The sequence below is a fragment of the Ixodes scapularis genome, unplaced genomic scaffold (genome assembly GCF_016920785.2).
Source record: "Ixodes scapularis isolate PalLabHiFi unplaced genomic scaffold, ASM1692078v2 PGA_scaffold9__187_contigs__length_104089568, whole genome shotgun sequence".
In the NCBI taxonomy this organism is placed as follows: domain Eukaryota; kingdom Metazoa; phylum Arthropoda; class Arachnida; order Ixodida; family Ixodidae; genus Ixodes; species Ixodes scapularis.
The window spans coordinates 48,908,210-48,936,043 of record NW_024609884.1 but is presented as its reverse complement, the minus strand read 5'-3'; the positions used below and the strand labels follow the sequence as shown (position 1 = coordinate 48,936,043).

At 44.2% G+C, this 27,834-nt stretch overlaps 1 non-coding gene across 3 annotated transcripts in view; it reads left to right on the top strand.

Moving 5' to 3' along the window:
- The window catches only part of LOC8024958, a 35,090-nt gene extending 7,489 nt beyond the window's left edge, over nt 1-27,601 (top strand). For 2 of the 3 annotated variants that reach the window (XR_005715627.3, XR_006076766.1), the window contains 4 exons: nt 12,417-12,526; nt 18,370-18,579; nt 26,384-26,482; nt 26,616-27,601. This is a non-coding gene — a transcript (uncharacterized LOC8024958). Of the gene's footprint in view, nt 1-5,793; nt 5,842-12,416; nt 12,527-18,369; nt 18,580-26,383; nt 26,483-26,615 lie in introns of those variants that run through there. The other variant, XR_006076765.1, reaches the window with a different exon arrangement.
- Nucleotides 27,602-27,834: the final 233 nt, after the last annotated feature.

The window sequence follows — 27,834 nt, the reverse complement described above, 5'->3', positions numbered from 1 at the left end:
TGCGGAAAGCACTCTTTTCTGTACACCGGCCGGCGTTCGACAACGACACCCCGAGACTAACGTCTGTCGAGGAGCCGCACTCGTGAGATTGTGGGCCGCCCTCTTGAGTTGCCATGGAGCTTGTTTCCCTCTGTCGCGGCAGTCACGATATAGGCAATAAAGGGGATGAGGTTATTTTGCATAAGGAATTACGGGTAATGTTTTATATCTGCGTCAATCATGTATATACGTGTAATTTATTGGCAGAAAGGGGAATGATACCTTAGTTCGGTTTTCGTCCGGCGGGTAATGTGGGCGCTCTAGCGAGCTCTGGAGTTGGGCCGAGTGTGCTGTAATAGATGAAGACAAAACGCTGTAATGAGCTCGTTAACTCTGGTGATTCTAATTGTCGTAGGAAAATGTGTAATAGTATCAGTTGTCAACCATGGACACATTAAGTGACTGTGGCAACAAACATAACCAGCGGTGGTTTATAAATCCCCTCCCAAACACCCACACACACCCCATGGTGAGTCCGACCAACATCACCTATATAGCAAGGCCACTGCACTGAATTGTTCGACTGGGGCTTGTTCAGTTAGCGTTCCACCGGTTAAACAAGTAAATTTCCACTGGCCTTGTGTGGTGCTTATTCGACCAAATCCCTCCCCCCCCCCCCCCCCCCCCCCCCCCCCCCCCCCCCTTTAGGAGACTGAGGATCTGCTTGTGACCTTTTCACCCTCCGTGGCATGGGCGCTGCCATCTTGGAATCACGTGATGCGGCCGCCATTAGGTTGCTTCAACTGGTCGCTTCGCTCTCCCCTCCGCGCTACGCCGCGTCTTGGCGGATGCGTTGAATTCGTGTTTTTCGTCGCGTTTCACCACGTTTCTTACCTCACTCTGTAAAGCGTCGTCCAATACTTCTATATTTACTGTGTAATTGCATTACATGATTATGTGAACAACTTCCGCAGTTCATTTTGTAACATGTTTTGACTATTTTTATCGTCGGCGTGCCGGCTATGTGTGAAGTGGCTATGAGCACATGAATCAGCCTGAGCGCTCACGCACATTGAACACATATATGACTCTAAGACAGCGGAAGGGTTCAAAAGTCAACAACTTATGAGAACTCGGGTTTGCTTACTAATAGTGGCGGAACATTCGCAACAGGAAGCACAATGTAAGTATATAATGATCGCGCATTTGGGATCACAAGTAAGGTGACAAAATAATCAGTGTAAATAACCACATGTTTCCTGAAAGCATCGTGTTTTGTATTTATAACAGATCGAAAACAGTGGCTTTTGATTACATAGGTGAAATCGTGGACAAGATAGGTAACAAACGTTTAATTTTAATTTGTTGTTTTATGGAAGAAATAATGGTACGTCAACATCAGGGAATTTGTTTGTTGACAATATCACACGAATAGCTCTTCGATGTTCTTAATCGTGTCTGCTATATAAACATTCCCCTGATCGGTTTATTTATGAATTCCAAGAAACTATACTGTGCGTAATTAGAAAAATGTCTACAGTATTTTAATTGTCAAACTATTTTGTTAAGATAACCAGTTCAATTAATTCATTTCAACACAAAGGTTTTGACTTCCCGCGTAATAAACTGTCACAGACAGTTTGAGAGTGCCTGGGGTCCACAATATGAGACGCTGAAGAGACTCCGTCTGTATTAAAAGCGCACGAATGCAGCGTTGTCGACGGCGAATATAGATTTACCTTTAGCAGCTGGCGACGCCAAAATCTAGGAAGCGCATCGGTTCAAACCAGTAAAGAGCTTTCTACACAGATTCACTGTGAGGCGCCTGGTGCTCGACTTCAGCCAAACTTACCAAAAATCACTTCTTTTGCGGCCTTTAATTCCATCTGGCAAATTTTACGGAACAGTAATGTCAGGCATCATTTGAGGGTCCTGTCACTTATTTCATACCTTGAAAACGTCGTAAGCAAATCTCCATATAAAAAATAGTTTTTTCATCGGGACAATATCATAAAATCTTGTTCATGAGTACTTTGGTTTAAAAAAAAATTTTGTGGGCCTAGGTTGGTCTATTAAAATATTTCTCGAGAACTTGATTTATTTAAATAAAACAGGCGAGAGAATAACAGTTTTTTTATTATCTACGTCATTATAGGAGACTTCCAGTCTGTGAAGTTCAATAGTTGGTGTACGAAACCCGAACTGTAAACTTGCCACTTAATATGTTTTTCGTGATTCGGCACATTTTTAATCATATAGTAGACCTGCTTCTTCACTAAGCACTCGTGCATTATAGTATGTTACAATATAAGATGAGCAGTCGAATCTCTGACATGAACTCGAGCCCTTCATAACCACTCGGTGCACGCGCAGCCAAAACCCGACGGTAGGCAAGAAGCGCGTGCTGGACGCGGAGCTTCTCCAGCTCTTTATTTATTTATTTATTCTAGCAACTAGCGCCCGGGGGCCACGGTAATCATCTCTGTGCACCAGAGCAGTTGCACCGCCGAGCCTGGCCGAAATTGACGATTGGACGTAATCACACGCGTCTGGTGTTCATAAAAGTGCTCGCAATTTAGGCTCGAAACTACCTCGTGGTTCTCCAAGTTACTCAGCACCATTGTGTCATTTGCTGTGTTCCACAGGAAAGAAATTTGTATCACATAATTAAACGAAAGGGGCATGAAACGGCAACACAATCGCGTGCGCGTTGGAACCGAAACCAACCAAATTGAAGCAACCTCATGGATGGATGGATGGATGGATGAATACGGCTGAGCCCTTTGGATCGGGCGGTAGCTTACGCCACCTAGCCATTTTGTTTTACCATTTAAGCTTAGAATATTTAAATGTGAAATCTATATTCGCTCCGCAGTGCAAAGAAAGTGAGGCTATGAAACCCCCTTGCCATCAGTGGATAAGAAAATACCTAGTTTTCTCTCGATTTCTGCCACCATTCACTTAATCTTTGCTTGGTAATCTCTACAGTCTTGAAATCCACTCTCCCTTCGCTGTCTCTAAAACCCAATGACTTTATTAAATCTATGTTGTCTTCGGTAGGCATAGGGTGAAGCCCTTTACAGTAGAGTATCAAGTGCTCAGCCGTCTCGTCCTCCTCTCCACAAGCAGTGCACACTGTATCCATTTCCTGGTACTTCACTCTGTATGTTCTGGTTCGCAGAACACCCGTTCTTGCCTCAAACAGCAATGAGCTTCCCCTAGAATTGTCATAAATGCTTTCTTTGGCAATAACTCTTTTGTTTAATCTATAGCTTTCCAGAGCCGTCTTTGTCTGCATTCCCTCTAGCCACCAGTCTCTTTCTGTGGCCTTAACTTTCTTCTTAACCGAGACTTGCTCTTCCGTATCTTCGCTATAGCCCAAAAACTTTCCTCTTAATTTCCTAGTGCGCTGTCTCCACTTTGTGTCTACACTCCTCATGTATAAATAGCTGAAAACCTTTCGTGCCCATTGCTCCCCGTCCATTTGCCTCAACCTATCCTCAAATTCTACCTTGCTCACCGCTTCCCTGCTCTCAAATGATGCCCATCCCATGTCTCCTTGTACTCCCTGGTTTGGCGTTTTGCAATGTGTCCCCAAAGCCAGTCTACCAACTCCGCGCTGTTTTATTTCTAGTCTCGCATGCACTTCGGATTTCATGCATAGCACTGCGTTTCCAAAAGTCAAGCCAGGCACCATGACCCCTTTCCAAATCTCTCTCACCACCTCATACCTGTTGTAATTCCAAAGTGCTCTATTTTTCATTACAGCTGCATTTCTGTTGCCCTTACCTATTATATACTTTTCATGGTCTCTGAGATATTCTGCACCATCACATATCCATACTCATGGCGGTGAGTGCACCAGCGCCCTCTACCCGACGGTCAGCCAACTACTGAAATGAAAAGGTCTTTGCAGAAAAGAAGCAAAGCGAACCGCTGCAGTACTGAGCAGTGCCCTTCTTAAACGGACGTATCTGGGTTGCTCACCTTTGCGAACTGTTCTTAGTGCTTCTTTCAAGAATTCTAAATAAGCCCATGCGGACCAAAACAGATGGCCCGAAAACACGAACCAAAAATTTGACGGAAAGAAAACGTGCAAAATTCGCCGCGCATCTTTTTCATTATTAATGCTGTTGTTGTTTTTATCATTATCGTTATTTACACGATGGAATGTACCGCGCAGAAATCTCAAACAAGGTTTTGTTTTCGAAGTGTGCAGCGCGGTTTCCATGCTGTAAACTCCCTCCAATGGCTCGTTAAAAAAAAAAAAAAAAATCCGATTTACGTTTGATTTTTTGGTTCGTTTCTACGGACACTCCTTCCAGCCTTTTACGTCGGTTCTTGACTGACCCTGCAAACACGAAGCTAACTACGGGTACCGCAGTCCCTTCGTAATACTTTCCTGCTCGAGTTTGTTCATGCGAGCGCACTTCTATATATGAGCCAGGATGACGTGCGCTTGCGGACACTCGTTTTGATCGTCACCTGATGAGCAATATGTCTTGTGGAGGACGTTGTCAGCGGAGTAACAATGCGCACTTTTATAGCGTATTACAAGACGTCGTGCGATTTTCGTGACGACACCTGTGCCAGCTGCATGTTTCCGTAAATATACACCGGCGGACGTCGTTTCTGCTTATTTTCCCCCTTGTTTCTCGGAAAGTTCCGTATCACGAAGTTGAGAGTGTCGTAAGTGGAGCAGTATTCGGGTGACAAACGTTATATGTAGACTTTATTTTTTTTTGTTTTGCATTAGTTTTTATATAGCTGCTTTTGCTTGGCGGTCATTTTTCACCGTTTTTACCCACGAGCAGGTGACGCTTTCCTGATTCTGGAATTATTTTCACACTGCGTAGTCCGTTCCACTTCCGGTTACGAAGGATTCAAAAGGGTATCGCGTAAATACAATAAAGGAACGGCGCGGTCGTCCGACTGGAACTATACGTGGAGAGAAGATGCAGTTTCTGTCACTTCCTCTGGCCATTTTTAAGCGCGCAGAACCGTGGTTGTTTTTGCTCTGTATAGTTTAGTTTTCCTCTTGTTTGCGTTTTGTCTTATTTTTCAGTGCCAACTGAGGTTGCACTGAGCGCTCACAAAAGAATACCGGTCACGACTCGGCAGAAGTAGATAAAAACTAAAGCACGAAAAACGACTTATTGGTTTCCGGACCAAAAAGGAAAAAAAAGAAAAAAAAAAAAAGGGTGGGGGGGGGGGGGGGGGGGGGGGGGGGGAGGGTAAAGAGAGTAAGGTGCGCAAACTCCCTGGGTCAGAAAGCTTATCGAAACAAACCTGAGGCTAGCGTTAAGGTTCACTTACCTCGATTTCGAGGAGGAAACTAGGAAAACCAACCGTTCCCCACTTATATCCCCGTCCCGAAACATTAAAGTTTTCAAGTCGGAACCTTGGAACTCAAGAAAGAGAGGGAGAGAGAGAAGAAAGGCTGTGTGTAGAGTACGCGCAAGATCGCAATAATGCCGTTGGATTCCAGGAAGCGACCATGCCGCATCCTTCTTTCAGCTGGAGGTAATTTGGGTGGCCGAAAGCTAGCGAAACTAAAAACAATCAAAAGCCGAAAAGAGCTGCAAAGGGCATCTTCTCGCTCTGTTGGTTATCCGCTGTATACACAATGTAGTTCGTGGGCCGGTTTCCAGGCGGCGTCTGCGGCGATCTGGGTGCCGGCAGTCGAGGGTGCTCTGTCGTCTGCTCTGTCGTCCACGCTCGTGTCGACTCCTCGTGTTGGCGTTTTCGTTTTCAGCTTTTTGGAGCTCGTCTCTCTTTTTCTGAAACTATTTCCATTGATCACTTTGTGTTGACGGATGTCGATTAATCCAGCGCTTAAGAAGCTTCGAATATGGTTTGTGGGTGAGTCTGTCCTTTTTTATTCTCATTTACGTCTTGAAAGGGGAGGTTGGTGACTTTTTCTGTCGCTTTGCTCCATATTCAGGGCACTCGTTATGTGCGCTTGAGTCAGCTTCCCGCGTTCGATGGACCGTTTTCGATGTCCGTTCAGCAGTTGGATCAAACTAGGTTTTGAGATTCGATCATGTTGCCGGGACCAGACAAGCTTTCGACGAAATGGCTCCTCTGTCCCATAATTTTTTTTTATTATTTTTTACTCGCACTGGCTTGGCTCAAAATATCCAACAGCAATATCTATGGTTCCAGATATTTTCCTTCTGTGCCTTGTATCATAGGACGTTCGTGCCAAAATCGGTGTTTTATTTGTCATCTAAAGAAAATAAGGACCTATCGTTTTCAGATGTCGGTTAGCGCGTAGAAAGGTGCTAACATCGGCTACAGCCTCGCTACATCATATTGGGGTACGTTAACTTCAGCGGACGACAGCCTTATTTCCCTCCAAAGTTCCTGTACTGCGTATACACGTGATGTATGAACAGATTCTGCCGATGCTGACCTTGTGTATCAAAACCACCAACAATCGAGCGTGTTTCTTGCAGTCGAACGATATTCCATCCACCAAACTCGCTCGGTGCCTCTTGTATTACTTCGAACGGAAATGGAAATTCTTGTGACATCCCTAGATATTTGTCTGTTTGTTAGGTTTTTATAAAAACCAGTACTGCAACGGCGTCTGTACCGCAGTCTTATATCAAGATATAGTATAATGCCGCTCGTTCAGACTGTCTTTATTTAGCGAGAAACAAATGTTTTGTTCGTTCTAAAAAGGCCCGTATGTATGTGAAGGTGATATTACGTTAATTGCAGTATATCAGTGCTTCAACTGAATATTTATTGAGTCGGGAGTTCATTCTGTCGATTTCTAGTACTTCTGACCGGGCATAACAAACTTGGGCCGACTCCCGTCAGCGTTGGAAATGCCTGAGGCTTTATAAAATTGTGTTTACTTGGTTTCTTCGATATTTCAGTTGGGTTTTTGCCGAGTATGATTAGCTATAAAATAGAGAAACTAGAAAAATCGGAAGCGAGCCAAAAAACAAAAAGAAAATATTCCCGGGAATATTTACAGCCGTTGTGAGGTTTTTCCTGGGGAAGCAATCCTCGAATGCGGCACAAATAGTACACGGTCGTTTCTGCGATGCGTAGACTAGCATGATATGGCATGGGACGACAAAGTTTCTGCCTATAAATGATTGGGACATCCTTGTCATGTTATTAAAATGTACTTCTAATTATTTTATAGTGGTGAAAACGAGATATATGTGGCGATGTCTCGTCCTTTTAACATCATACAATTTTAATCTCGTATCAATTGTTTAGCCATTATTTTTCTCCTCGCACTGGTGAGTTGTGGAACAATTTTAATAAATCTACACGTATGCTTCCCTGCAATGACTTTATTTGAGATATAGGGAAACTTTGTCTCGATCTGTGATTGTTGAATCGTTATTTCTATTGTTTTGTTTTTGTTTGTTCAATATTGATTTATTGTAGCCGCTGTTTTCCGCTCCTGCAATGGCCTCCATTGAGGTCGCAGTATGTACAAATAAAATGTGTATGTTGACATACAAAATGTGTTTTGTTTGTCAACTTACGCACCGCGTATTTGTTTTTTAAAATTTGTATTAGTTGTTTGCCGCCAAATGTGGTGCCAATACAAATATCGGGACCCAAAAACTGGATGAAAAATTACCGACCCATTTCTCTAACGTGCATGTGCTGCAAATTTGTGGAGCACTTGATTTATAATAATATTATAGCTCACTTAAATATAAATAATTTTCTTATCAGAGATCAGCATGGATTTCGTTCTGGAGCATCCTATGGCACTGTGCTTGTTGATGTTTTTCACGTTTTTGGCGGGCGCCATGGATACTGGGAATGAAGTAGTAGACTGTTTGTTTTTAGACTTCAAAAAGTGTTTGATCTTGTAAACCATGCATTGTTAATTTACAAACTTGCCTTACTCGTGTTACATCTGGTGTTCCCCAGGGTTCTGTATGGGACCTTTGCTCTTCCTGGTATATATAAATGATACTTATGAATGGAATACAATCAAATATAAGACTATCTGCAGACGACTGCTTTATATATAGAGCGATAAATTATTCGAATGATGTAAATTTCTTACAGGCTGATCTTGAAAAATATTTCGATCTGGTGCAACAATTGGAAAATGAATCTGAACGTTAAAAAATGTTCGTTAAACGTGTCGTCCGATGTTCGTTAAACGTGTCGTCCGTTGTTCGTTAAAAACGTGTCGTCCGGTTTTCGTCCTCTGTTATTCTCCACAAACGCCGTACCTTAAAAAATGTGTTCACGTGAGATTTACTCGTAGGAAAAGCTTCATTGGCTCTACCTACGTAATAAAATAATGGAATATTTCAGGCTAACTCAAGCGTAAAATACTTCGGGGTCATTCTGTATAGCGATTTAACGTGGAAAGGTCACGTGGAAATAACTCTAAAGGCTGTACGCATACTTAATTTTACACGACGCAATTTTTGCCAGGGTTCAGGCAAAATTAAAGAAACTTTGTACTTTACGTTTTTTCGCCCCTGTATTGAATCTGCAGCAGTTGTATGGGATCCCCACCACAACAACCTAATAGATAAACGGGAAAAAGTACAGAATCAGTGTGCTAGATTTCTTTTAAATAACTACCAACGCGGGGCGAGTGTCACCACCGTGAAGGACAATTTAAAATGGGAATCACTAGTTGAACGCTGCAAAATGCTTAGGTTCAAATTTTTACATGATATATTTATATTTAACAATCGCCTTCTAATCAGTCGAGAAATAATTTTTTTTTTTTTTTTTTTACCAGGAACCGTTTTATATATCAGGGAGGGCAGACCACCAAAACAGAATCCGACCCCACTTTTACCGTACCGATGTTTTTGCGCTTTTCTTTTTTTTCGAAAACAATAGAAAAATGGAATAGGTCGGCTATTGAAGGATGTGTTTAACGTTTATACAAGTTTATTCGTGTCTCGACGTTTTTATTTGAAATTAATGCATTTTATGTACTCACCCCTGCTATAATGACGAACGGCGATGCAGGCCTCTATGTAAAGAAAAAAAATATATATATACCGTTAATGTACTGCTTGCTTTGTGCCTTTGGACACATCTGTATAATTACAAACTTTGTTCTCGTTTTTTTACACGTTTAATATTTGAGCTCAATGTAGGTGAATTGAGCACGTATATGTGTAGCGAATAAATAGTATAATACGAGTAATCCATGTAACATCACTGCCTAAGGTCAAATTAAACTTCCTTGATTCGAACACCTGTACTTCCTTTTTGCGTTTTCTTGTTCAGAGAGAGAGAGAGAGAGAGAGAGAGAGAGAGGGGGGGGGGGGGCGAACGCTGTGGGTCGCAATGAAGTCAGAACCCATAATTAGGTTGCGATCAACTTTTGTTTGCCTCCGTTTCGCTTCTTCGAGGTTGTCGAAGTGAACAGCTGACGCTCCTTAGGATTCTTTTTGAGTTCTCTGTACCTGTCTCAGCTACTTGCGTGTGTCTTAGACATATATTATTGGGCGTATATGCATTAAATAGAAAGTCCGACTTTAATATTTCGATATAAAAAAAAAAAAACGAAATAAAAAAAAAAGGTTAAAAGTGTCCTTATACTGGAACTTCCGTTGCTCATTTACTGGGTCGTGGTCAGCATTGCGAGACATTCCGTTTCAGCTCGATTGCAAGGCCCCATGTGGTGTCTAAACGTTAAAGGTGTGTTACAAGCGCCCCATACCTTCGATTCTATCACAATGAGCATCTGTAAAGGTTATTTTGGACCCAATGTGTCGATGTGCACGGGAACTTTACAGGGGCTAATATACTGTGGTGGTTACACAAAGTTTTCGAGGGATAAAACGTATTTATGGAAATAGTGAAATTTGAATTTCGGCTCGTGCTCTCGCCGTATTATTTATAACCCTCGGAAATATTACATGTCTTCGAAGTGGTACGCAGAAATTCAAGATTTTCTAAAAAGTGGTCTATAGGGCCCATGAAAGCAAATATGCCGGACCTAGCAATAAAAAAAAGTATATGCGTTCCTGAGTTTCTGAATAGTAATAATTAATATTGTATTATCGTTGTCTACAGCTCTTCTGAGGAACATAGGATTTATGGAGTTCTGCTAAAATATTGTTTTGTGGGTGTTTTACTGAGAACTTCCGAGAAAGGGAGAGACGGGGGGGGGGGGGGGGGGGGGGAGAGAGAGAGCAGTGGGCCGAATGGCCTAGAATGTTGAAATGAATACGCGTGTATGCCATAACTAAAACTTGGGTCATACCATACCCTACTTCTCGCGCAATTTAAAGTAAGTATAGCGCTTACCTTCGCGGCGGTTATGAATCGAGGCGAAACTCCGTGTGCTCGTGCAGCGTGAAACATTCTCCCGAACAACGCATTTTGCGCTCGGTGTCCCGGGCACGAATATACAGGGTGTTTCACGGTGGATCGGCGTGCATATGCAGCCACTATGCTCCGTTCACCCCTAAGCTGACAGTGCGTAGAAGCCTACTAACGCGTTGGGCCGGTCATACGTCGGTCCTTCGCCACGGGTACACGCCCTCTTCCATAAGAGAGTGAGGTCAGGTGACAAAGGGGAGGCAGCTGATTGGTTCGGCGAGGGAGTAGGTCCCACCGCACTGTCAGCCTGGGAATGAACGGAGTACAGAATGCGCCGAGTTTTGGTTTCCTATGGGCTAGGAAACCCAAACCTAGACAGCACATTCAAAGTTAAGTTCTCAATGATGCTGACCAAGTTTCTCCTATTAAACTATACCTTTATTCATACTAATTTAAAAGTTGTTTATTCAAGGTCACCAACCACTTAATTATCCCAACCGATATCCACCTCTCTAAGTAGGTCCTCGGGCAGTGACCAGACCAATACGTCGCAGTCCTTTGTGTTGCATGGTTTTCGCGGGGGAATTTCCTCCACTTTGTGCACTCAAGGTCTAAGTCAATTTTCCTTCAGAACACGAGACAATTAATCCGTGTTCTGCGGGAATGATGAATGCAGACTTGCTTTAGGATGTGAAACACCCCGTATATTGGCGGGGACCTCGGGTTTGAAGTGTCTCCTATCGATCGCTACCAACACGTCTCGGACGAGCGCGCCAATTAGCCCGGCGTCGCCGCTCAGACTCAGTCAGGCGTTCCTGAAGGGCGCTCTCTTTCCACGAGAACCGACGGTCGTTGACCAGAAAAGACCAGCGAGGAGAGCTCGTGGCACGGGCGGCTAAGGGGTCACGCGAGAGACGAACTCGGTCGGCAAACCAGGGGACGCGGAAGTTTCGTAGCCACGGTCGGTTGCCCTCGAAGGGACAGGCACAATGGGACCCCTCGTCGGTTCGCCTAGGATCACCTTTTGTTCCATCCGCGGAATGACTCGTTCCTCCCTGATCTCTTGACACCCGAGGACAGGACGAGGAGCGCACGACCGACACCGGGCCCCTTTTGCGTGGCGCATTCTTCGGATTGAAAGTGAAACCGTCTCTAAGGCGCTGCTGACTCTCGACTGTGACTGTGCACTGCGAGAACAGCCACGGCAGAACAGAAACCGCTTAGTCCCGCTCTACAATGTAGATTAGGGACACGGGGACATACAGTGCGCGGCACAGCTAGCGCGAACGAAACATCGGCGCTCTTACTCGCCTTTGCTCGGACAGGATATAGATTGTTTGCACATGACGTCAATCCGCCATTTTGTTGTTAGTTTGCGTTTTAAAACAAATTTACTACATTGAAAGATTACATCGTAACCGGTTGAGATGATGTCAGCGTGGTAAGGCATAAGCTTCTGTGCTCAACGCATTTGAGGGGGCATGCAAATACTTGGAATGCTCGAGTTTGGCACACACCAGACAGCTCACAACAACAAAATGGTGGACGAAATTACGTCAGTGAAAACACCCTATTGGCAAGCACCCACTTTTGCGCTCAAATTGACGCCCATGTAGAGTGGCGTAGCCAGGGGAGGGGCCCTTTTCAGCCTCCACTGAAATCCAACCAACCCTGTAATATACACATGCATTTTGACGCCCCCCTCCCTCCCCCCCCCCCCCCCCCTCCCCCTGAAAAATATCCCTACGCCACTGGCCCCGTACGAGCACTTTGCACCGCATGTGTAGCTTTGACACCGGCTATTGCTTGCTCGTGCTAACTGCGCCGCGCTCTGTAGAGTGAAAAAAACAAACAAACAAAAAAACATATGAACCATTCGTTTTTCACTTCCCTCGAGCCATCTGAAACCGAGCTGGAGAAGCTTCACATGTGGGGCGTCGAGGAAGGCCCCAGAAGTGTTCTGGCTTGTTTTCTGACGAAGTGACATGCTGGACTGGTTGGTACAGGTTAGACTGGCCCGATTCTCTTTATCTGTCCCGTGTATTTCTTTCTCCTGTCCATAGCCTCCGGGCTATGTCCTGCCCCCTTCGGTGTGTGCTGTTTCTTAGAAGGTTTTGTAATCATACGCCGCGTTCCTTCTTTTTCTCTAGACATGGGAAGAGAGGGCGGAGACGAAGACAGTGGCGACGCAGCTCCCAAACTCAAGCCAAACGTCCACTACGCCAAGTCCAGGAACGGCGTGTTGTCCATCATCGAAATGGTATGCGACCTCGAAGTGCCGTGCCCCTTCGGTATAACAACCTGTATCGGTTGTCGCAACCGATGTAGTCATTTTTTCTCCGTCTGAAATCATCAATAGAAAACTTGTGTTAGTTGGGCGTTTATGCAGGTACAGGGTGCGGCTGCGGCGGGATGCTCAGCGAAGCTCAGGTCGGAGAGGTAAACGCGTCGTATGACGGGGGCGGCGTTAAAAATATTTTGAGAGGCTGGTCGGAATGGACTGCCACTATCTCCTATTGTCGTGCCATGGCAGTATACATGACTTGGCATCCCGAAAGCGTACGCCATGCGCAATTTAAACCCTCTCTGCTGGCACTCACATGAGCCAGCTTACTTTGCCACTCACGTGACGTTGCGTGCGAGTATACTCGGCTCATATTACTGCATATCATTAAGCTTGTGTAAAGTGAGAGCCGTTCCAACACGATATCGCTGCACGGCCCCTGCAAAGGCTGAACCGCATGTAAGCGATTTAGCGAGCGACACGAGACGAGCGACGGCCACAAGCGACGAGAGTCAGCGACGGAGATTTGTCACTCCAGCTCGTCGCGTCGCTCGGTGTTTGGATTTCTAGAAAACGTCGCTCGTCTCCTTGTTCGCTCTCTCCCGCCGCTTTCATGCGGTTGGCCTCGTCGCGCGACTGACCGGGCGATAGCGGGCCCTCGCCGCCGTCGCTTGTCTCGTCGCTCGTCAAATCGCTTACATGCGGTTTGTACTAAAGGGGGTCGTGCAACAATATTCAGTTGCGATGTTTCTCACTTTACACGAGCTTCTGGCACTATGTGACCCAATTATGCTCGCACGCAGCGCCACTGACCAAGAAACTTGTCTCCTTCGCGAAACTTGATGACGTAGTAATGGACGGGGATCGCATTGTGTTGTCACAGTCACGGGAGTTGCCCTATGATGACGATATTCAAATGCAGCCAAACCCCCAAGGCGACGCCCCAAGCTGCTAGGGGGACCCAAAGCGTTGGGTCCCCCTAGCAGCTCGCGTTTCGTCGCCCCCTGAAAATTGAAAAGTTTCCGCCTATGTCGGTACCCACGAAAACCAAACATAACTTGTGAGTTCACGTGTTCTTTTCGATTCCGCACATTGATAAAGTTGTCGACCTGCTTCTTCATTATGTATCCACGTATTAGTCTATTAATTAGTCTATTTTTCTGGAAACTGGTGTCATCGGATGCTGTAGTAGACTATGGTAATAATCTCTGTGCATCAGTTCAGCCGTTTCGTCGTTGAACATGTCCGAAATTAATTATGAACGTAATGAGATCCGCTAAAGGTGTTTGCAAAAAGCCCGCAATTTCGGCTCGAAACAACGAAGTGGTTTCGAACCGAAATTAAACACTATGTTTAATTCGTTGTTTGTTTTTTTTTCTACAAGGGACACATTTATATCCCAAAATAATGCTACAATGACATCAAGAAGCAACACAGCTGCGTTCACGTTGAAACCGAAACCAACCAAATTGAAGCAACGTAAAGCAAGGGAACACATAGCGATGAAAACGGGCACTACCGATTCAAATTAACTGTAGAGCGTGTTGGTAAAGTTGACTTGACACAGAAAGAATAAAACAAACTCAGGACAACGAACATATCTTTCAAATCGCAACAGCATGAAAGAACTTAAAGACCTTCTTGCAATTCCACTCGGCAAACAAAAAAAAAAAAAAAAAAAAAAAAGGAAATGGAGGCGGGAAGAGAAAAGTGTTTTTCTCGCTTCCCGATTCACGTGTTGGGTCGCTTGACGAAAGGTAAAAAAACTCAGGCGAGCTGGTGAATGACATCCATAGAAACCCTAAAACGTAAAAAAAAAAAAAAAAAAAAAAAAACGGACAGAACTACGAAGTTTTTTTATTTTGTCTCGTTTGACGCTGGGTTGTAACTTCAGTCAGAGGTGACAAACTGATGGCCGCGCTAAAGGCCGCCAATCGTGCTACCGAGCACGATCGCTGCGATCGTTTTCTCCACGAAAATGTGCAGAATTTGCATTTCGAAGCTTGAAATCGTGCCACATATTTTCAGAAAGAGGTCCTCGGAGGCGCGGATCCTCTTGGGTGGTCGTTAAGTGCGCTTTCCCGCACCTCGTTCGTGCGCCTCGGAGAAGCGCGCTAGACGGGTTGTTCAATACGCAGGTGTGGCCGGAGAACTAGAAAGTTGCGCATCGGTTTATTTAATGTATTATCCGCAAAATATTTGAATGCTAATATTTTAAGAATTATTATAAGAAGCGTCGGCACTTGTGTCTGTTTCCTGTGGTGGCTTCGGAACAGGGACAGGGGTGATCGCCCCTTCCCGCAGACATATTTCATACACTTCCAGTAAACATTCGGGGAAGGGGAGGGAAATGATTCCCCTTTCGCACTGCCGTCGCCCCCCTCCCTCAAATCTTCCAAACACTTACGACGCTCCACGTTCCCAGCCGGCAATGTTGCAGACAAGTGTAGCCATATGAGGTTCTGTGCACAAATTTGACATTGCTATAGTCCTTTGCAACTCAAGAAGGTAGGGCGAGAGAAAGGAAGGCCGGGGAGGGGGAAGCAGACGGAACGCTAGAGAGGAGAGGGGGAAACGTCCTCCTCTCTCTAGTGTTCTGCCTGCTTCCTCCTCCCCGGACTTCCTTTGCCTCGCCCTACCTTTTTTTATTAATAAATACTGCAGACTCATGTTAGTCTAAGCAGGAATGGGCACCACAAATATGAACATGATATACAACACCGAGAAGACATCAATAACAGCTGCAAGACCTAACAACAAAGTAAACATAAAGGGAAACATAAAAAAAAAAGAAACATTACAAAACAATTACATTAGCGCAACTTTCAACTTTGAAATAAATTCCTCAACACTGGCACTTTCTACTGTTTTTTTTTTTTGCAGCTGGTTTTTGCGGTTATTGTCCTGGGAAAGAACGTATCATTATGCACACGAAACTCTCTACTCATTTTGCCCTTGTTAAAACGAGTATTTGCGCGCGATAATCAGGTTACGTAAAGGCACTGTTTTAGGGTATTTAAATCATTATATATCAAGTACAAAAGTGTTAACCTCTTTTCTAAGCGCCGGGTTTGAAGCGTTTCAAGTCCAAGAAAATTGGACATTTCATTCACGCTGTCCGTTCTTTTATACCGGTTGCAAATAAATCGGACTGCAGTCCTCTGCACTCTTTCGAGTTTAGATATATTTTCAGGGGCGAAGCTCCTTAGGGTCTAGCCTTGTCCGGCGTCCGTGCTCACATCGATTGCACTGGCTCAAAGATCGGCCCACTTTAAAAAATGTCTATGCGGGGGTTTCAACACAGGACCGCTTGCTTACGAGGCAGACGTCTTAACCACAACGCTACACTCCAACGTTGCATGTAGCCGCTCAACGTCTATACAGGAGAGAGCGCTGCGGTCAAATGCGTATATGATCGCGTTAAACGTTGCATGCATTGGCTCAACGTTTATAGACGAGAGGGCGCTGCGGTCAAATGCTCAACTGCGTATATAACCACGTTCCATACCACACATTCTCTTTCTGACATGGACCGTTGACTTAAGCGGGGGAGATGCATTCCCACGGCTTCCAGCGGATCCAAGCTTATCCGCTAGAAGAACCACTGGCTCTGCATTTCACCGACCATAAAGCAGTAATAATGAAGTCGAAACGCAACCCGGAACTCAGCACTACCTATGAGCAATTAAAAAAAAAAACTAAAAAAAAAAAAACCATCAGCACTACCTATGAACAATAAAATCAGTATCATCAGCACCACCAGAGCTTCGCCCCAATCAACATCATTCACCACGTGGAGATGCGTCCATTTTTTGTAGTGTGGGAGACCCATAAACATGAAGCATACTTTAGACAAGGTATAACCAAACTTTTGTAGGCTGCAAGGTGCTCCTGAGAGCAGAGCTTACGTCGCAGGGCCCATAGGGCTTTAAGCGCACTAGAGCAAACATTATCGATGTGCTCGTTCCAACTCAAGCCTTCTGTAATTGTAACACCTAAGTATTTACCTGCCGATAATTCTTTAAATACTTCCCCTCCAATAACGTATGAATACTTCAAGACAGATTTTTTGTTACATACTCGTAAGGCAGAACACTTACCAACATTTAGAACCATTCCCCAGTTGACACACCAACTTAAAATATTTTCTAGATTGTCGTTGAGTCTAGTTTGATCGACTTGTGATTTTATTGGGTGTAAAGGACGCAGTCATCAGCGAAAAGTTTAACTTTAATTTCAGGGTAAAGAGCGCTTACGATGTCGTTGACATATAATAAGAATAAAATAGGTTCTAAAACTGATCCTTGGGGTACCCTCGACGTGACTGGTAGAGTGTCCGAGCAGTAGTTCTCAATCTGCACATACTGAACGCGAGTGTCTAGGTAAGAGCTAATAAAATCGATAAGTTTATTGTAATTTCAATCGCGTAAAGCTTTTGAAAGAGTTTTTTGTGCGGCACTTTGTCAAAGGCCTTGCAAAATCTAAGAAGACAGCGTCAACCTGTTCTCTGTTATTAATTGCAAGCGCAAAGTCGTGACACGTAGTAATCATCTGCGTTACAGTTGATGCTCCGCGCCGAAAGCCTTGTTGAACGTCTGATAACAACTTGTTTTCTTCTAAGACGGGGGTGGCCAAACCGCAGCTCGCGAGCCGCATGCGGCTCTTTGCTGGTCCAAGTGCGGCTCGCGGATCCCTCATTAGGGGACACCTCCCTCCGCTTCGCCCCTTTCCGCGTTTTCCTAGGAAAAAAAGAAAAGGATTTTAGAATAAAGCACACTGCAGCTTTCAGTTTGACAGCCTTGTACTCCCATACGTACAGTCGTACAGCCTTGTGCCCCCATACGTACAGACTCTGAACAAAAGTTAAGTTTGCCCCCCCCCCCCCCCCCCCTCCCTGTGGCTCTTAGAAGTTCCGTGGTTTTGTTTGCGGCTCTTAGGCGAGGCCAGCCTGGCCACCCATGTTCTAAGAACTGTGTGAGATGCCGACAGACCACAATTTGCACTTGTCGACGTCAGCGATATTGGACGATAGTTCGACGCGCTCAAAGGATCATTTGCCTTAAAAAAATTTTTGAGTTCCAACGGACCATATGCATCGCTACAAGTCAAACCAATCCATCAATTTCTCATTTGTGCGTACTCCTGTCATGTTGCCAACAAATTTGAAAGCTTTTGAATAATTTCGTTACCAGGATGCCAAGAGGGACGAGGTTTCTCTGCTTATGCATGCCTCATGACCAAAAGGTTTGAGGACCCCACTTCTAAAGTAATTTAGGCAAAACAGATTGTTTAGCATGTACCAAATGTCAGTGTCACATATAACATATTTCTCTTCAAGCTAATAGTGCCACACCCTTGTCCTCTTTGAGCTAATGGCACCATATGCAACATTTAGAATATATTATTTACTCAATGAAGATACAGCAATAAAAGTGAACCTTGAGAAGTGTAATTTTGAGTCTTGTACTAGAACAGCAACAGCTACTTGCTTTGTCTCCATAAAATAAAATTGTAAACAGTTATAAACTGCAAGGGTAAATGAGAAAAAGAAAGAATAGAAGGAAGCTTTATTGTAATTAAGTGTCACTGTTTTTGTTAGGTAGTGCGCTGAACTCCCTGCATGTGAAATCTCTGCATTTGGAATTGGTTGATAATGGTGGGAGTAGTTAAGGCATCCGGTTTCTTTTAACCACAAGAGGTCCTCAGCTTGATATGGGTTTCAACTTTCTAGACAGTTATCCTTCGTGCCAAAGTGGACTTCAGGCTGCAGTGTCACGGGGCCATTTGTGATTGACCAATAACCCTGCTTCTTCATGCAGATACTGAGCCTGCTGGCCTTCATCAGCGTGGAGTCAGTGGCAGAGTGCAGAGGACACTTCAACTGTGCTCCCCCGGGCTACCTGCATTCCTATAGATTCTTTGCTTTCGTCACCTTTACCTCCTTCATCTTGACGGGTGCCATCTTCGCAGCGCGCATGTTGGGGACCACAGAGAGAGTGCCATTGCCCGTCAAATACAGGCTCTTTGCGGTAAGCGACGCAATCTGGGGACCCTTCTACTCCACGGTTCGGTGCTACCTCCAGATGGTTGTACGAGACAACCTAAAAGTGCCAAAAAAAAAAAAATGAGAAGTGGTTTAAATAGTCAGTGGTGGGTAAAGTACATCTAAAAAGTACTTAAAGTAAAGTACAACGTAGTGAGTACACCGGGCACAATATACTTGAAGTACTAAAAATACAATCTACTTTCAAAGTAAACTACAATTACTTTTAACACAATCTTTCATGATGTCCTTTAATTTCCCTGTACAGTGTATTTTTAGCTGGTAGGCATTGCACCAGGGATAATCAGGGACATCAGTCCTTTCGGAAGTGGTGGCGAAAATTGGATAAAGTCAAGTGGCCATATAGGTTTTACTCTCGCTGACAAACTATTTAAGACAATCAACTTATAATGCAGGGACTTGTATCTTTTACTCTCTCACCCTGGCGCGTCGTCTGCTCCGTAGACTGGGCAGTACAAAACATCCTATTAGCGTGCAAACACGGTTGAAAATCGCACAATTTTCGCAACCTTAAGAGCAAATACGCAGATTCAGATATACAAATTAATGTAAAATGTTACACCCGATAAAGAGACTAATCGGGCACAATCCCGCTGTCACCTACCGAGCAAATTAAATAAAGAAAAGTGAATACAGCCCTGTAACAGTACGATTCGTCTGTCCTCTCCGGCGAAAAGTGAATGCGGTTGGAGTAACCTTTTGTAAGATAGTTTTCGTACTGATTTAGGCCTTTAGCAACTATGCGGGGAAGTCTAGATAAAAAAAAAAAAAAAAGAAAACGTGTCCACCAAATGCAAAACAACTGCGAGAATTATTATTATTATTTTTTTCTTTTTGCACGAACAACGAATTTGCTCATAATTCAATGTCTGAATATGAAGACTTTATCGGGCTTAAATTAGCGCAAATGTATCTAGTAGTCTATTTGTAACCAAAATAACGTTTTGCGATATTTACGTGTAGGTGGTATTTGGAAAGCGACTAACGAGTGCGCATTTTACTTCAATGCACCGCCGAAAACCGACCGACGCAGGTGTGCTGGCTGTGAAGTGTTTGATTATTGTCATTCATAAAAAAAATAGTAAAATAAGAGTAAGAAAGTGTTTGCATGGCGTTTTTCAAAACCCAAGCAAGGACTTGTTGAACTCCGAACTGTACAATCGGGATCCCATTTTCTGCTGATGCAATAGACGCAGCGGTTGAGGGTAGTATTGCCGGTGAACACCATTGCTGTTGAAGTAAATGAACGAAGGTACGCTAGGGGGCTCAGGAACGTATTCAAGAAAGGAAGGGGGGGGGGGCATGCCCCCCCTCCCAAAACCATCTATTTTGCTGGGGCCTCCTCTCCCCCCTCCCCCTCACACATCATTCTGTCAATGGCACCCCCCCCCAATCAAAATCCTGGCTTAGTGCCTGCGCTAGTTTATTGTTTACTTCAACAAGACAACAGAGCACAATATACTGCTACTGGAGTAGCCATAAATGTTTTAGAACACCGAATCACTTCACAGCGGCAGCAGTGAGCGAGCTATGTTTGGTGCAGCCCACGCCACGGGTACTGCCCAAAAATGAAGGACCAATTTGTCGTCTGCTATCGGGATCTGGCGCGTGCGGCGTGTCCTTTCCCTCTTTTACCCCGCCCAATTCGTTGAAGTGCCCGGATGTAACAAAATGATGTCGCCCTGAAAGCACTTAGTGAAATTAATAATGTAGTGAGATGGTCTCATTACTTCACTCTGAAAAATGACGGGATGACGTCTCGAAAGACAATAGCGCTTTTTCACCTAACAATACAGTGTACACTTTTTTTTTTCTTTTGTTAGAGGTTGGTGAATTTTTATACATGATGTTTTGGTGCAGCTGGTAGGATGCGAGCCGACGACGCACTCCGCCAAAGCACGGAGTGGCTATGTCAGTTCGCCTTCGCAGCCTCTCTGATTCTTTTTTTTTTTTTTTTCGGATCTGTGGAGGTTGTTGTAGAAAAAGGCTTTGCATTCACCAGAGTAAATGACGTGCTGTCTTAGCTGTGCACGCGCGCACAGTTGTGTTGGAAAACAACGCACTCTTGTTTTAGCATATTGAGCTTGCCAAAGACGCCTCCATCCAAGTGTGACTCGACAGTTCCCGTACCGAATACGTGGCAAAAAAGTTTGTCACAACGCGACTTCTGCTCGAAAGAAAATCATAACTTTTCATAATTTTTTCAATTGTCGGCCATGGCCCGGTGAATTCAGACGATTGATTAATTTTTTCAAACCTATTTTTACCAAGAATTGTTTACAAAATGGAAATGGCTCGCTGAGAAGCGCATCACGAATTATGCGCATTTGGGTCCGCAAAAATTAAACACACAAACGCTAGTAATCCATAGCAGGTGTGTTGCCCATTTTTTGGGACGCTGAAGTGTCACCGACTTACTAGATTTAAGACTTCGATCGCGAGAGCGCCTCGCACGTGCCGCGTTCGCCGGGTGAATACGCAGAGATTTAGTTGAAACGACTCCGCAAGCCAGCCACCGCTTCTTCCTGACAGTTATTTTGAGGAAATGTTCGTTTACTGAATTACAAAATTGAAAAAAAAAAAAAAAAAGTGAACTCGGAACTAATAAGAGACCAGCACTCACAGAAGAGATTGGAACTGACAGGATACAGGGTGTCGCTATCACTGAAGTGCTTCCTCACACACGAGCAGTGGCGTAGGCAGGGGGGGGGGGGGGGTGTCGACCCCCCCCCCCCCCCCCCCCCTTGGGGGCCCGCTCGCTCTCCTGCTTACGCAGTCTGTTTCGCACGGGTAAAGTGAACTGACGGGGCATGGAGCAAAGGAGGAGCGCGGACTATCTTCAACGTATATGCTTTCGGGAAAAGCTTTTCTGGAGAGACTATGGACGCTTGAGAATAACCTTCTGTAGCGCAGACGTGACGGGGGCGTTTCACATTTCTCCCTCTTGCATTTGGCAGCCCATATGAGCAGCTCGCATTGGAGTGCATGAACTGAAATAGGGTGACCACCCGTCCCGCGACTCGCGGGACTGTGCCGCATTGAGGGCTCGTGTCCCGCGTCCCGCAAGAAATTCCAAAATCTTCAAAATGTCCCGCATTTCACATTGTCGTAACATTCACTAGGCAACTCACGGCGCTGATGAACAACGGGGCACGGGGAAGCGCGGAGATCCCTGGTGAACAGTATATGAATCGCGATGGTACAATATTTTCTATCCAAGCATGGCGGGAAGCGACCGTCGTTCTCGCAGGAGAACTGACGCGCATGCGCCATTGTGCCTCCCATTCCTTGGTGGCAAAATATTGCAAAAAAACATTGCTCACCAAAAGTTCAAAAGAAATTATTTCAATTATTTTCAAATCGTGCAGTGTCAATGCAAAAATATTGCTGTAAAAAAACTTTTATTTTTTATTTAAGACGACTTAACAAGGCAAGAAAACTGCAACTCAAAACGGTCAAAAATAACAACATAAGGTTCAAAATTTGCGTAGGAAAATGTTGGAAAAAATAAGAATCGACAGGAAATCAGAAGCCTTTAAAGATTTACTGCTTCTTCTATCCTTCCGATGCATTGAGTTCTGCTGCTGTTGATTTTATGTCTTCAACTTAGGCCCTTTGGTCAGCATATGTGGCATGAAAACTTAAAATATATCACTGGGAGTGAAAATTATTAGCTTAATTGCCGCAATACAATATTCAGCTGTATAGTATGCTTTCGGTCAAGACAGGATATTAAATGCTTTAGCAGAGCCTCATTTCGTGGCGTGTGTTGATAAATTTCCCCGAATTGTTACTTTTTCAGTTATGTCTTTTTTTCTTTTTAAGCTGAGACTGGGGCAGAAGGCCGAAACAAATGTTTCGGCCTTCTGCCCGTGTTTGTCTTCTATCTTGTGTACGCCTTTTTTTTAGCGCTTTTAACCATGGTTCAATTCAGTCAACACCAACTAGCCCAACAAGTTCTTTTAAATTATGAAAATAATCCCTGGAGAAGGGGAACAAGAAGGACAAAGGACAAACACAAATCTCCAAACACAGCTAGGTGACTGGTGAGCGACCGAAAAAATCCGCCTGGTCCGGGTATCGAACCCGGGACCTCTTATTTTCATCATTCTTGTCCAGCTCGCTTGCCCCTTTGCATTTAATTGCATTATAATTCTTTTAAATGTTTCCTCCTCCTGCTCCAGTCTCGGGTTGAAAGGCATCATGGTAAATTTCCACCAGTCTGACTGCACACTAAGCTCTTTTTTGCAGTTGCCACAGTCGAAATATAATACTGTTCTTCTCTTACACCCCCCCCCCCCCCCCCCCCCCTTCCCCTGGTCAGCGTGTCCCGCATTTCGCTAGCGGGAAGGTGGTCACCCTAAACTGAAACCAGGCCTAAATAGAACTCCAAAAACCCTTCAGCGCCGGGAGCTGCCTCGCTTTCTGAGATCTTTTCAGGCAGAAGCGACGAAAGTACTTGCAACGTATGCCGGTGCTTTTTAAATCTCCCATCTGTGTGATCAGGTAATCCATGAAAGGAACGAACACGGAGCGCTTAGAATGCTCTTCCGTGCTTCCAGCAGGAATGTTGGAGCGGTGTCGTTGCCGACTTGTTACTCACGGCATCTGAATTTCAACTTCGCTGTCTCGGCCACTTTAATGGCGGCTTGGAATATTGCCTAGTGTTTGTGGGTGGACGCTTGCTTTAAATTATCAGCGTCGAGATTTTTTTTTTTTGTGCTGCTGTTTAATTTATTGGAAAAGTATAGCTATCCTTTTGTTTTGACTGGCCGGCACGCGTTGGTAATGCAGTTGTACCTCAAAAACCGGAGGGAGTTGTGTGCTGAGGAAGCTTTTAAAGTTGTTGGGCCTCAACTACGACGACAGTAGAACAGTGAGCCACCACGCTCGTATTCCTGTAAATGAAGCCTGCTCCGTTTTGAAAAATGACAATGCAGGTTTACCCGCTTTATCTTAAAAGCGCCTCCCTAATCTTTGCGTGAGCGTCCGTACCGCCGACCTCACCCTGCCTCGTCATTGAGGGGGGGGGGGGGGGGGGATAATGACGTCGTTAAACCCCCCCCCCCCCCCCTCCCAATAAAATCTTGGCTACGCCACTGCACACGAGGTTCTCGAATTTCGCTTTCCCGCTTTCCTATTTTCAACTTGATGAGACATTCCTTTCTTAGTTTTATTTTGTCCGAATCATAATAAAAAAATACACCCTATTCGCCGTGGTAGATGTTTAGAGAGATCCAGCTTTTTGTACTGGGTAGAGAAGAGCACACCACGATAACAAGCTCGTCGACACCTCAGCACCAAAGTGTTTGTTGGCACAAATACGCGTGTCACATGCGGTTTCAAACTTTGGTAAAATGTTCTACTACAAATATCACTTCACCAAGTAAGCACAACGCGTGAAACGCTTTGCCGCGCGTTACTCAGACAGCGCATGAAGCTAGTTGACGAGCCGAGGAATCCAAGATCTGCGTATTCTGTCTCGTCTGTCCTTCCCGTGACGTCACAAACACGATGATGATGATGATGATAGCTAGAGAAGCGCCCCCTGTAGCTCGCACACGCCGACAATAGTACTGGGAAAGCCAAGGGCGCGAGCGCGTGGTCCTTGAAAAAGCTGTACTTTGAAGTCGGGAGTTGCAGTTTCCTTGGAAAGTACCAGAAAAAATAATTGCACAAGTACATACTCAGATAATGTACTTCAAGTAAAATACAAGTTTTCAAACCAACTCCAGTGGTATACTCTGACACAATGTTGCCACATGGAGTTTTGGGTGAATTGTTTGGAGCACTAAATAATTGTTCGTGAATAGGTCTTTCTGTTGCCGATTGGACCCTTGACAAAAATGCTCGTGAAATAATTGAAGCTACAAGAATTAAGATTATGATGCATTCATCAGCAGTACTTTAAAATTTAGTAAAAAAGATACGAATTTCAGGATTTTAACAAGCAAGGTTCAAGTTTAGGCTAAGGTGCCCGCAATTTTGCGAAGGCTTGTTGTGGTGGAAGCCATGCGTAAAGAAGATTTTAATTAGTTGCTAAAGATCTCCAGCTGGTCTATGTATAGTGATCCTCAATACTTCGTTGCAGAGTGCCAGAAGCTTTGATTCAGCTGATGTCCCGCAATTTCATGTTTTATGGCCTTGCATATCTACACATTTCATGCTAACTTTACAAGCAAAATTAACTTATTTACAATCTATATTAATCACTCAAATTTCCTCTTCTGTAAGTCTGTTTGCCAATGATTTTGATATTTAGTGTGAAATTACTATAAGGATTCTGATGTCCACACAATTAAATTTGATATTAATGCTATTTTCACCTAGCGTGATGTATGGGAGATGAGATGAATACTATCAATAATCTAGGGCAATGAACGTTTTCTGTAGAATAGCAGCTTATCCCACCTACCATCTATATAGTTGATTAAGTATCATCTTGTCATAATATTTAGGCGTTTAGCTGTTACTTATTTTATTTATTTCAATACCCCCAGGGCCTAGAGGCTTTGGAGAAGGGAGAAGCAAAAACAAAATACAAGAGAAGCAATGCTAATAGAAATATATGCTATGAAAACACGAGCAGTCAAGATTCGCATTAACAAAAATTGTTGGTTATCACATTTTTAAATAAATTGTCTGTTTGTATGCATGCTGAAGGTATGGGAAGGTGGTTATATTTCGATGACGTTCTGGGTATGAAAAGGTTGATGTATGCAGTGGTGAAAGTGAGATGAAATTCATACTTCTGGTCCATCATGGAAACTTGTGCCAAAGATGTCATTAACAACTGCGTGCTTGAATACTTAAGGCAATATCTTTTTGAGCTCCTTTCGTTAAAATTATGATTTAGAAAATATTAAAACGACCTAAACTATCATGTTTAGGTCGTACTAATACTCACCTGGCCTCCTTGCCTAGGCAGGTATGACACTGGAGTAGACGAAGGAGAAGCAGACTTTTGCAACAGCCAACACAGCAACAGCTTGCATCTTAAATTTCCATCTTTTTCTCTCCTAAGCTCGGTGCCCTGGGTTCTGCGTTTCATTTCGTGTGGCATTCGTGCCCATTAATGATTATTGCGTCGCATAAAAGAAGGAAGGCTCGTACTTTTAAAAAGTTTGTACAAACATTAATTTCGCAGCTTTCCTATCCACTCTAGCCACGTCATTGTCTGAACTTTCAGACGATGACACCGCCATCGTCGCGAGCGAAAACGTTGCAAGGACACTCGCGGTTGAATGACGGCTAATGTCATCAGACACAGCTAGTCTCCTGTTCTTGATGAGATCAGATGATTACCATGCCAGTGCCTCTAGCCATGGCACTCGCTGCACTACCCACATCGAGCTTCACAGTATCGACTGGTGCACGAGCATCAAACTTCACAGCTATGCACCGACGTGCTAGGAGCAGAGGCTTACGCAGGGAACCAGCTGGGTTAGTTCAATGGGCTCAATACTTCGTTCACTTGAACATCCAACGAAACATTTTATTGAAATGCTTAGATAGGGTATGTTTTCAAACGTTTACCGGTAGGTAAAAAAAAAAAAAATAGCGCAATTTTTATGTTGCAGGACGCATTACGAGCTGTGGCAATTCAGAAACATTTTTCTTTTTCTGATGTTTATTTTATTTTTTGAAGGTTTACAATCTTCGGTTGTGAATATAGAGTTTAAAGAACAGTGCTTTTCAAATTCTTCACGAGCTACCCGATTTCTGGGCTTTGTACCAGTGACACTAACAGCTTAATGCATATTTTGCAGGAATGCCTGTACCTTGCCATCACCATCGTCCTGTACTTCTTCGCCAATGCTTTTATGATTGCGCATCATGGCAATAGGCTTGGATACCAATGCGCTGCTGTAAGTCGTGTAAACGTTTTCTTTCTACTGTGCTAGTGTACAATATTCGGACACAATGACAGTTATTTGTGTGCACTAGTTAGAGCAGCAGTGTACACTTACACCTTATTAAACTTTTCTTCCACAATTCCAGGTGTTCGGTGTTGTTGCCATGGCTTTTTACTGCATCCAGCTGGCCATGTACCTCGGAGAATACCAGTTCTCGGAGGTGTTACCATTCCGAGCCGCCCAGGCCAAGGAAAATCAACACGGAGACGATAATGGTTCCAGGCTCTCGTGGGAAGCACCGCCGGGCGTCAATAACTCTGATGGACAAGACAGTGGGTCCAACTTGGGCCCCGTTGTCCTAAGGCCTCGGCGAAACTCTGTCGACTCCAGGTCCGTTAGTCCAAATTTAAAAGTGGACAGGATTGACCGTACAGAATCCGCCAAAACTTCACGAAGTGTCTCTAGAAATTCGGAGTGTGCTGAAACAGCAAGCATTAATAGCAGCAACTTTGTCTCCGTGGATCTTGATGGAGTTACAAGTGCACCTCGCAGCAATACCATTGCAACATGACTTGCAGCCTCCATCATGTGGAGTGCTATTAGTCTGTGATACATATTTGTATTTAAGCTGGTTGATGGTTACAGTATGGTGCTTGGGGAGGGAGGGAGATATCAGACTTCCAATGGGGTGGTCCTCTGACCCCTGGACAGATCACCCAGTGCAAGGCCATTTGAGCATGTGGCCATCTTAGTATGTCCAGGGTTATGCTAGTAGTGTTCCAAGTTTACTCATGTGCATGTCCATTACATGTTCCTGGGTTGATGTCTGCTATTCACAATGTTCTTTCAAAGTGATCGAGTCATTGAAAACATTTTCTGTTTGGTATACATTCTATTGAACCCTGCATGTCATGATTGTTTTTTTTCTGAATTTTTACTGTTGCCATACCATAATTTCCTTCCCTACAGTTCTCTATTCTTAAATGTTATCAGCCTTACTTTTGAGTGCTTTGATCAGTGTCTTGGTTTTAATCTGTGATGTCAATAATGGTTTACACAAATTTCAAGGCCAAATGTTTTGTAATGATTGTCACAATAAATAATTTGTGGCTGGACCACAAAAAATAGGCAGTCAACTGAACATTAAAGTAGAAGAAATGCCATGACAATTTAATACAATGCGTTTATGGGCCGCCTATTTCAAGTGTTACACTGGAGTGTAACGAAAAACTTGCGTGCAGGTCAAGGCAACAAAAAGGACAACCTATAGCAAACAATGCATAAGCATACAGAAGCATACTTACTGTAAAGTTCCGAAAGAACGCCCACCCAAAATGGAGATAAACGGTGAAAAGCATGGGGTG